Raw genomic sequence first — 10,094 nt, 5'->3', positions numbered from 1 at the left:
CGCTTCAGCATCACCACCTGGGCTCCGGTGATGGGCGAGTGAAGCAAAAAGCACATAGTGTACCCCTCACACCTCCTGACCACACCTGGGTGCTGCACGGGCAGCTTGTAGGCTTGGGCCCAAGGTTCCCTGGTTACCCCAGAGCCTGGGACTGCTGCACCACGGCACAGTGCTCCCATACCCCAAATAAATGGACAGACATGGCTGTGCCATCTTACCAGGGAGGGGAGGAGCTGCCAAGCTGCAGGCTCCGAGGACAAACACCTCATGGTCAACTTTTGCACACCGAAGGAGCATTTCCCTTCTTCACCTCCATATGCAGTAGCACAAAACCAAGAAGGGCAGAGGCCCCAAAGCCAAACTGCAGACATGCTCTCACTCCAGAAGGAGAAGGAGCAATTCCAAGGCTGTGGACTGAGGCTGGGACGCCAGTGCCATCAGCCCCTGAAGCCCCTGAAGCTGGACAGGAGGGGGGACTGCTGCAAGCACAGAGCCTAGGCAGGCTCAGCTTCTCACAGGAAGGCTTGGCAGCCCTTATACACCCACCACATGGGAGTAATGCTGCAGTCCGGGAGGAAGAAGAAAATATTCTCCGATTCACAAACTGTGTTTGTTTTGTTTACTGAACTTTACATTTCCTGCATGCTGTACATTGAGCAGAGAGATTGCAGAGGCATATGTATCCAAAGAGCAGGAAACAGACTGCCAACGACCTTCTCAGGGTACCAGCAAAATAAACAAACATACCGTGCACATCAGGTGGTCTCAGTGCCAGTGCTGGGATAAACGGAATCTGCAGCGAAAGTGCCGTCGGAATTTCCCCTTAAACCACACCAAGCTGTAAAGCCGCCTGGGTGAAGGGAGCAGTCAAAATCAGATCAGCGTGTGAATGTTTTAAAAGGGGGAGATTAATTCGTGTGAGCCAGGCAGCTCAGCTGGAGCTGCTGTTCGACTGCTGCTTTCGGCTGCTCGCCTCCTGCGAGCGTGCTTCTGCTTCCCCCCCAGAGGACTCCTCCTGGTGAGAACGCACGTGTCCCCGTGGGGCGCGCTCACGGTGCCGGGCAGCGACCTGCCACCTTCACACCACAGCTGGAGACAGACACAGAGGCTCCATCCCAGCACAGCCTGCCCGGAAAGGCTGCTTTTATCCCAGAATATGAGCATTCAATGCTCCCCATGGGACTGGATGCTCACAGGGAGCTGCTGGGGCTCCCTCTTGTTGGGGAACCGAAACTGACCCCGCGTGAGGGACTCCAGAGGAGCAACACACATCCATACGTGCATGTACGCATGATGTGTGCATATGGCTAGCGGCTTGAAGTGATTGACTTCTGGGAAAGATGAAAAATGTTACTGAACCCTTGTGGAAAAGCCTGAAAGAATTTAATAGAGAATTACAGCCTTTCTCAAGAATTTAATATAGAATTATATAGGACAGTTAAAAACAACAATAGAAAGGATATTACTCTCTATTAAACTCTACCGGTTTCAGACCAGTTTAAATAGGGCCTCTTAATGTTTCTGCAAAGATTCCTATTACATCCTGTAGGGCTTTTCCACACAGATCCTAGCAGCCATCAGGGAAAACCTGGTGCCAGTGAGCTCCTAAGCAAACAAGTCAAGTAATGCTGATAATCTACATTAGACTGTGCTCTGCAGCTCTGCCGCAGCTCCAGGAGCCTCTGTGAGATTAGAAATTGCTCGCAGAAATTGAGGGTGTGGAAGAGACCCTCAGGTCTGGTGGCCCGGTAGCACATGGGCAGCACTGTGTAAAATAACCCTTCCCTTTCTACTGGTCAGCCCTTACAGGGATGTCTAGATGTGATAGCTAAACACAAAGCATAACCTTCATTTTGGATAGATACAATAATAAACTTTGCTGCAAGAAGTAGGACAAAGTATCTAGGGATATAAAGGGCTAGGACACCTTCTAGAAAACAGTCTCTGAGGTATGTGGGCACTAACCACTGTCTTCAGCCAAATGCTACCTACGGCCAGTCTTTTATTTTAAATTTATTTTTTTTTCACCAAGTAATACTTGTGTACTGGCATAAGCATTTTAAGTGTGTTGAAATAAAAACTTTACGGCAGGTATCCATGTCCACAGCCCTCTCTTGATCCATTTTAAGAACAGAGGACAAACTACTTTGAGTTATGACATCCCCGCTAAGCATCATTACACAGTAAGTGATACATACAGTGAAGTATTTGATTAATTTACCTCTTTTTGCTCATGGAAGATCCATTCTGTGTTCCCATTGCCTTCAGTTTAGAGGTGTTCAAAATTACTAAACGCATGTTGCTCATTTTCCCCTCCACAGAGGGAACCTAAATACCCTAAAATCACCTCTAAACACACACAGGAACTTGAAAAACCTACTGTGGGGTTAGGCTGCTGCCCATCTTCTTCAGTCCTCCTGGCCTGACAGTACCTGATAGCCTACACGACTGAGCACAAAGCCCAGCAGGGCTTACACTAACATTTGACCATGCTGAAGCTCTGCACCAAACCTCCCCTGGCCCCAGACAGCAGTGCATGCCCATGACAAAGTACTGTGCCATACAAAAACTCTTGGTTTCAACCACTAGGGATGGTGGCAGTGGGGAGCAAACTAGTAAGTTTGCTACATACATAATAGTGCGGGTTGGTGATACTTTCATAGTCCAGATATATTTAGATGCTATCCTTTGAACCCTGCTAGGCTCCCGACACTGGAATGAACCTCAGTATTGTAACACCAATGGGTGCCAAATGTTTTGCATACTTCACCCACCTCTACATATACCTTACTCGAGAGGTATCTAAACAGAGGAGGAGAAAGCAAACTATGAACCTGAGCTGTCCTTGCACACCAACTGGAGCCAAAGACAAAACTCACGTTAATTTCCATTGGCAGAGGTTCAAGATGCTTCAAGGATTTACACCGTGGTAGAAGATTATGCACGTGAAGCTATTTATTTGCATAAATGTGTCTGCAAGATGAGGTTCCAAAAGCTGGGGGAGAGAGAAGAGGAAATGCTGAAAGACCCCATTACACAGACTTTTCTCTGAAACCACACTTGCCAGATTTGTTTGTGGAAGAGCTCTCGGTGTGACTTGTTGGCTAATGCTGTAAAACCAGCTGAAATGTTACTTGTGTCTGAATCTAATTTTTCACTGGTTGTCGTTCTCTAAAGTCCTACCAAATTCCAAAGCTCACTGGAAGCACAACGGCAAAGAGGGGAAATTCCCTCTGCCTGGTGAGACAACCAGAAGCGAGAATCCTTCCAGGGACAGCATTATCAGCAAATCCATGGAGACTTATCCAAAGATATACATCCAGAGGTTTGCAAGCTGCCTTTCTGTACTTCTCCTTAGGCCTGAAGTTTGATATTATTATGGGACATTTCCAAGGCAGCAGCAGCAGCTGCCTAATCTTTTCACAAGATGTAAATCAGTTTCAGTAATTATCATAATAGATGGTTTGCTCGTGTTTTCTTGCTGAGAAAAAATACCATGTCTTATAAATTCCTCAGTGCTGTAACATCAAAGCAGCAGGGTTGGCATGCAGATCCAGAGGGGAGGGGAAACTAATTTGATGAGGATGTATACGTGATAGAGAGAGGTTTCTTTTAAGAGACCATCCTGAAGAGTGAACGCCAGACTGAGCCCCGAAATCCAGTAAGTGGGAATGAAAACCATGTAGACAGGAGGTGCTTGTCCTTGAAGAACTGGAGAGATGCCTCACCACCAAACAGAGTCAGGAAGAGACAAAACATCTTGAAACAGCACATTAGGGAATTAGAGGGAAGTCACGAGGAATCCTATCCTGCTGGCAGCACCCGGAGTGAAAGGAGGCAGGCTGAAACTGGGCTCCTGAGGGTGCCCCAGTCACAGGAGGGCTTCTTTGGGACTGATGGGGGCACAGGGATGCCTTCTCTCTCTTCCTTGGGCTGGCACCATGCAGCCAAGATCGGCAACAGTCAGGCCAAAATGCTCTGGGTCTCCCTATCACGAGGGTCCCTTCTGGCAGTTTTCTGCAGCTGGATGTAAATCCCAAGAGCCAAACCAGGTCACTAGCCTGTTTCCCGTGAATATAAAAGTGGTGCTAAGTGAATCTGGCATCTCAGACCCCGCTCCTTCTGTACCTCTGCAGTAATGGCTTACAGGTGTAACACCCATGCAGCTTCATGCTATTATTTTCGCTCTCTTCGAAGTTTACTCCTCTTGACTGAAACTGAGGGAATCCAGGAGAGCTGTGGGGATTGGGGCAGAGATTCTGCCTTTGGACGAAAAGAGTGGCCTTTCCAAAAGAAATGAATGGCATCGCTTGTTTTGGGGAGAAATAAAAAAACAGCTGTGTGTTATAGCCCAGTGAACAATAGGTCTGCAGCACAGAGAAATGGTAGGAGCAGAGGAAATTAAATTTAACACGAAAGAGGAAAACAAGTAAACATTACATATTTTTTTCAAGGGAGTCCATGTGCAAGTGATTAACTTTTGCTATCAAGGGAGGACAAAGAGGGAGCCAAGATCCTCTGTAACCATTACAAGAGCCGAACACAGCAGCAAATATGGAAAACCTCACCATTTTGGCAGATGCCATAAAATATTTTTAGCTCAAACACCTTATGTCTGTGGTCCTAACACTGACCCCAGCCTCGCGATCTGTAATCTCAGGGAACACTGTGTTAGCTTTCACAGAATCTCACTTGTGACCAACTCTCGCAAAGCTGCACCCAAAGGAAAATATACAGCCCCGCAAATTGGGTACGTGCCATGCCGCAGCGGCAAACACTAGCTCATCTGCAAAGATAGAGTGTTCCCATCCTCAGCATCTTCGGGAGCGAGGGAGACAGGCTGTTGTTGCTGAGCAGCTGAAGAATGCACGCTGCTCAAAGCTCAAGAATGTGGAAATGGCAGAGCCTTTTTATAAGGCCGTTAAAAATGACATCTTAACAACATCTGCAATTAAAACTCTTCGGTGTTGGAAGAGGAATTCCAAAAAAACATGTGGATCATAGAACTCATTCCGTTCTTATGACTTACAAAACTGAGAGCATAATCCTAGAAAAATGAGAGAAATGCGTCTTTCCTGTCTTTTGTTTAAGCAGCTTCCTCAATCCCAAATTGCAGTGACAAATGAGTGTGTGCTGATCCTGGCGTGTCCTTCTGCCCACTGCTGCAGACATTACTTCAGGAGAAGGGTGTCACTTGTTGTACATCACACTTCTGTATGTCACGAATACATTACATATTCTGTGTATCCAAATATTCCTAAATCTAAAGAAAAAAGCAAAAAAGTTTTAAAGGAGACTGGATGGCTCAAGGGTTTGGTAGAATTGCTGCATTTCATTTTCATGCTCTTCGTTCAGGTCCACCCATCAAAAAGTAGGATTTCCGTGAAATGAGGTCTTTGCTCTCCTGGTCTGGGTCTCAGTAGAGCAGGGGATGCTTCTCGAGACCTGCTGTGGTTACTGGCACTATCAAGTTATGTTTGCTGGGGATCTGGGCATATATGGCCTTATTGGCCACCAGGACACAGAAGGGAAGCTCAAGCCTTCTCGACTCCACCTGATGCAAGGGGACATCCCACCAGCACAGGATGTGATTTACGTGCCCTTTACGAACGGGCATCTTCCTACCCCAAGGCTGGCAGGATACTACCCTTGTCTCAAGGTCAAATTCATGCTAAAACAAAACAAAAATTTTAAAAATGGGAAAAGGTAGAGGAATAGGGAGCCCTTGGGCTTTCTGGGATATACCTGGCAAGTAGGATAAAATGGCAGCTATAATAGAAACCTTTGAATTAAAGAAACATTGGGATAGGGTTAATGCAAGTTTGCTAATTATCTGGTAAGGACCTGCTCAGATGTACTCCGTCTCTGCATGTGCACGCACACAAACACTTGCCTCAGTGCCTCGCTTGAATAATAAGGCACAACAGGGCAATCATTGTTGTACCATAATTGCACTCCTCGGGTGTACGCCAGCCATGAACCCGAAGGAGGAGTGCTATCAGCAGCCTGAGAAGTATGATTATGGCCCAACAAGGCATGCCCTGTTGTGACTTATTACAATTAGAAAAGCTATCTACAGTGTCGCAAACATTGAGGTGAGGGTGAAGAGAAATGCTTTTTAAAAGCCTGTGTTCTGGCAGCACGTATTTAAAATGTTGTACCTGCTGCTAGGACTCCCCATTAGCCAATCATATTGCTCAAGTATCCCATGAATGACATACTTCATGCCCCATCTTGACTCTGTGCTGAAAGATTAGAGGAATTAGCAACATTTTTCAACCCTCTTTGAGCTCTCAAGAGACTTGCAAAGCAATAAGTGGTATACAGTGACTGCAAGTACATGCCCCTTGCCAACACCAAAAAGCCTTGTCAAATATCTGGGGACAATTAACTGCTTTTCTCCCATACAGATACACTTTTTAGCAAACAGCTTGCAAGTATGGTTACGAAACGCTAACTGAAAAGAAGAAGTGGCTTTTTTGCCACAGGCTTTCATGGGCGCACATCAATCCCTTCCTTAATTTTCAAATGAGGGCCAAAAGTGGGTAAGGAGACCTGCCTAATTTACAGAGCAGTTGTGAAGATTAATACAGGCATGCAAAATCAAGTATAGAGAAAAGCACAGAAAGGATGTGCATAAGCTGGGGGGGGGGGAAGTCGAAGAAATCATTTGCCCTAACCTGACAGAATTTGTTAAAACAAAGACGGTATCTTTCCTGAGTGGGGTCCCAAGCAGAAGATTTGCAGGGGGTGTTCGTCTAGCAATGAGAAAATTAACTAGGAACCATGCCGGACTTAAAACACAGCAAAGTAAGGCTCTCGAGCCAAAGCAGGAACAGAACGCATCAAGCAGGTTGAGAAGGCTCCTTCACCTTGAATTTGAAAGATAGCTTCAAACAAACGAAGTGATTGTGTACAGGTTTTGATGAAATCTGAGCTCCTTCCAAACCACATTGGAGTAATAGGTGCCTCAAAACAGTCCTTGTAAGAAAACAGAACTAACACAGACGTTGCAGCTTCAACCAGTTTGGGGAAAAATAATAATAAAAAAGGGGGGATTGCATGCGATATTAAATTCAGAGAGCTTTACAGCCAACATCTGGATGCTGGGACAGCTGGAGCAGTGTTGTGTAATGGCTGTGAAGTGCAGAATAAAAAAAAAAAAAAACCAAAACTGCCCTGTGATACCTAATCATCAGCCAGTCAAAACACGTTGAAGCTAATGCATATTAATCACTGGAAACCTTAGATAAGTTCAGTAAACATTGCCCATTACAATATGTTAAAAAATATATATAAAGGGCTTTGAAAATGGCACTGTGCTCAGCAGCCTGATCCAAAGCTCACTGAAATATCTTGGAAAGTTTCCATCCACCTCAGTGAGCTTTGTGCATTCAGCTTTTTCAAGCTCAGGCAGCAGTTCAAAAATAACTTTATAGCATTATCCCAATTGTTTATTTGTGTACGAACAGCACTGAAAGAGTACACATGGCCAAGCAGAAAAAGAACACTTAGGAATATTTTTAAATTGCCGTCACCAAAACCACTGACAATATAAAAATTCAACTATTTATGATGTTGTAACACTGCCTTTAATAGGGATGGTGGTGGAGAAACTATGTGTAATATAATCGACAAACTAACAAACCCCAAGGCACTCCAGAGGATTTTAATACGCAGAAAGTTTAAAATATTAAACAAACAATAATCATGAAAATCAGGATATGATTAAATAGTTTTAACAATCGATCCTGAAAGTTTCTCTCCAAAATTTGTTCAAACTGTTCTGAAGTCAGCTTGCAAGCTGCAGAAAACACAACATATATTTTAATGTGACCCACTAGGATAAAAATAAAGCTGTGCTTGTCCACTACTGCCTGCCTTTGGGCTCATTGAGTTAGACCGAGTACATTCGAAATGAATCAAGATGTTCAACATCTGCCTCTTGTTATTAGGCTATTCTCTTCCTATTTATAAACAAACGCTTTGTTGGGGTTAGGCTGCGGATTCCATTACTCTGCGGGCTCATGTTTCCTTAGCAAGCTGAACTTCGGGCCACGGGTAAAAGGTACATTATAAATCTTCTGAAATCTATCAATGAACGCAGGGGAAAAATAATTAATTAACAGACAGCATAGTCCCTTTGCTTGCTCTGGCACAGCCAATATCTGACCGCGTGCTACAAGACACAGCGTTAATGCAAAAGCAGACTTGGGTTAGAATTAGCTCATGAAAAGTTTTTCTCTACATTTTAGTTAAAACAAACAATCACATGCCTGTGTGCACGGGCATCTCATCTTGTCAAGTCTCCCACTCTGTTAAGACTCACACAGCTCTCTGGCTACTGACGTATGCTCTTGGAAGTCCCAACACTTCCATAAACACGGTGAACACAAAACATCTCCTTTGTTCTCTCTAGTCACCCCCTGTCCATGGCAGTTTATGTTAATCCCTCTTCCAGTCCTTGTGCTTGCTTGGATTCCTCCTTTCTTCCTTATATTCTGTCTCTTGCTCTGCTCCAGTCTTTTCCAGTTAATGTAACAAAAGTGGACCCCTTTCCTCCACTGCTACTGACAGCCGGGCCTGTGTCTCTGTTCTCTCTCACTCGCCCCAATGTCACACCTTCCTCCCTGCCCTTCCTGGCTGCACTCCTTCTGCTCTCCCTGTTACTCTGCATTCTGCAGAAAATTGATCTTTCTTACTCCCCCAGAGAAGACAGCACCGTTTCACTCCTCCTAACCTTTCTTCCCAGACAGGCTTCTGCCCCTTCCACCTCCATTCTGCTTACCGTTTCCATCTTCACCTGCTTTAATCCATACTTAACAGTGCCTGAATGTCAATGACTAGTACAGCCTTATAGATCACATTTACAGTTTTTATCTTTGTGTCCAGAGTATGTTCAGGGCCAAAAACCTTAAAATAGGGAGCAGATGCATGAGATCATAATGCTGCACAACACACAGGTAAGGATTTCTGTGGGTACATTCCCCTCTTAATTCCCTACCAGAATTTTAAAAAGTCAGGATTTTAAAAAAGGAATATTTTTTTTTAAGAACAGGATATTAAGATATTAAATCATATAGCTGAACCAGAGGGATTGTGACTGAAGCAAGAACAGGAGTACCCACATAACCCCTAACATTTCTCCAGCCTGTTCCTAAAATGTAATCCCACCACCTCCACCCCAGCTCTTCAGCGTCGCCAGTGCTGATGCCTCCTCCCAGGCCATAACCAAAAATCTGCAATTGCCTCAGTGGAAGCCACCACTTCTTGCACTGCCCACAGAGGACACAGACAGCTCTTTAACTCCGTCCTCTTCTGGAGCAACTCTTAATGTACTTGAAGGCTGTTATCCTCTTCCTCTCCCAGACTTCTCTTTAGACTAAACAAACCCAAACCTTTCCATCTTTCCTCAGGAGATCATGCTTTCCAGGCCTCTGAACATCCATGATTTTTCCTCTTTGGGCTATCACTAATGGGTCTCCTTCCTTCTTAAAGAGGAAACCAAAGCCAACTTTGCAATGTACAGAAATCACCTCAGAGCTGATTTCCTCTTTCACGGTAAAAGACAGACACTTTTTCAAACAACCTGCATCCTCCACTTCATTACTTGATCTAAGCACTCGTGCTAAAGCTGGAGTGAGCACTAAAGGTAACATTACCAAACATGACAAAGCAGGTGAAGTAACAAAGCAATAACTCACAGCAAATATTTCAAACTTTTTTTCCTTTTTTTTTCTTTTCATGTTACAGTTTTTTCAGAGTTATTCAGTATCTGTACTTATCCACCATTAAAATTCCATATGCAAAGAGATTTTGGCTTACAGACTGTGGGGGAGGAGTTTGATGTTTTTGATACCTGAAATTAAATTGAATTATTTCATTTACTTTTTTTTTTTTCATAAACTACCCTGGTGTATCTTGGATTTTGAATTCAATGAATATTTGCAGAGCTTATTTCTTAGCCAATGTAAGAAATATTACTGCAAACCTTACATACATAAAATCAATATATGCTGATGATTATTTAAATGAATCAAACAATGGAAAACTTACAAGTCTGACACTGATTACCTCATGTCCTACAAAGGAAA

This window comes from Cygnus olor, chromosome 2 (assembly GCF_009769625.2).
Source record: "Cygnus olor isolate bCygOlo1 chromosome 2, bCygOlo1.pri.v2, whole genome shotgun sequence".
Classification (NCBI taxonomy): Eukaryota; Metazoa; Chordata; class Aves; order Anseriformes; family Anatidae; genus Cygnus; species Cygnus olor.
Note: the sequence above shows the minus strand (reverse complement) of the source record.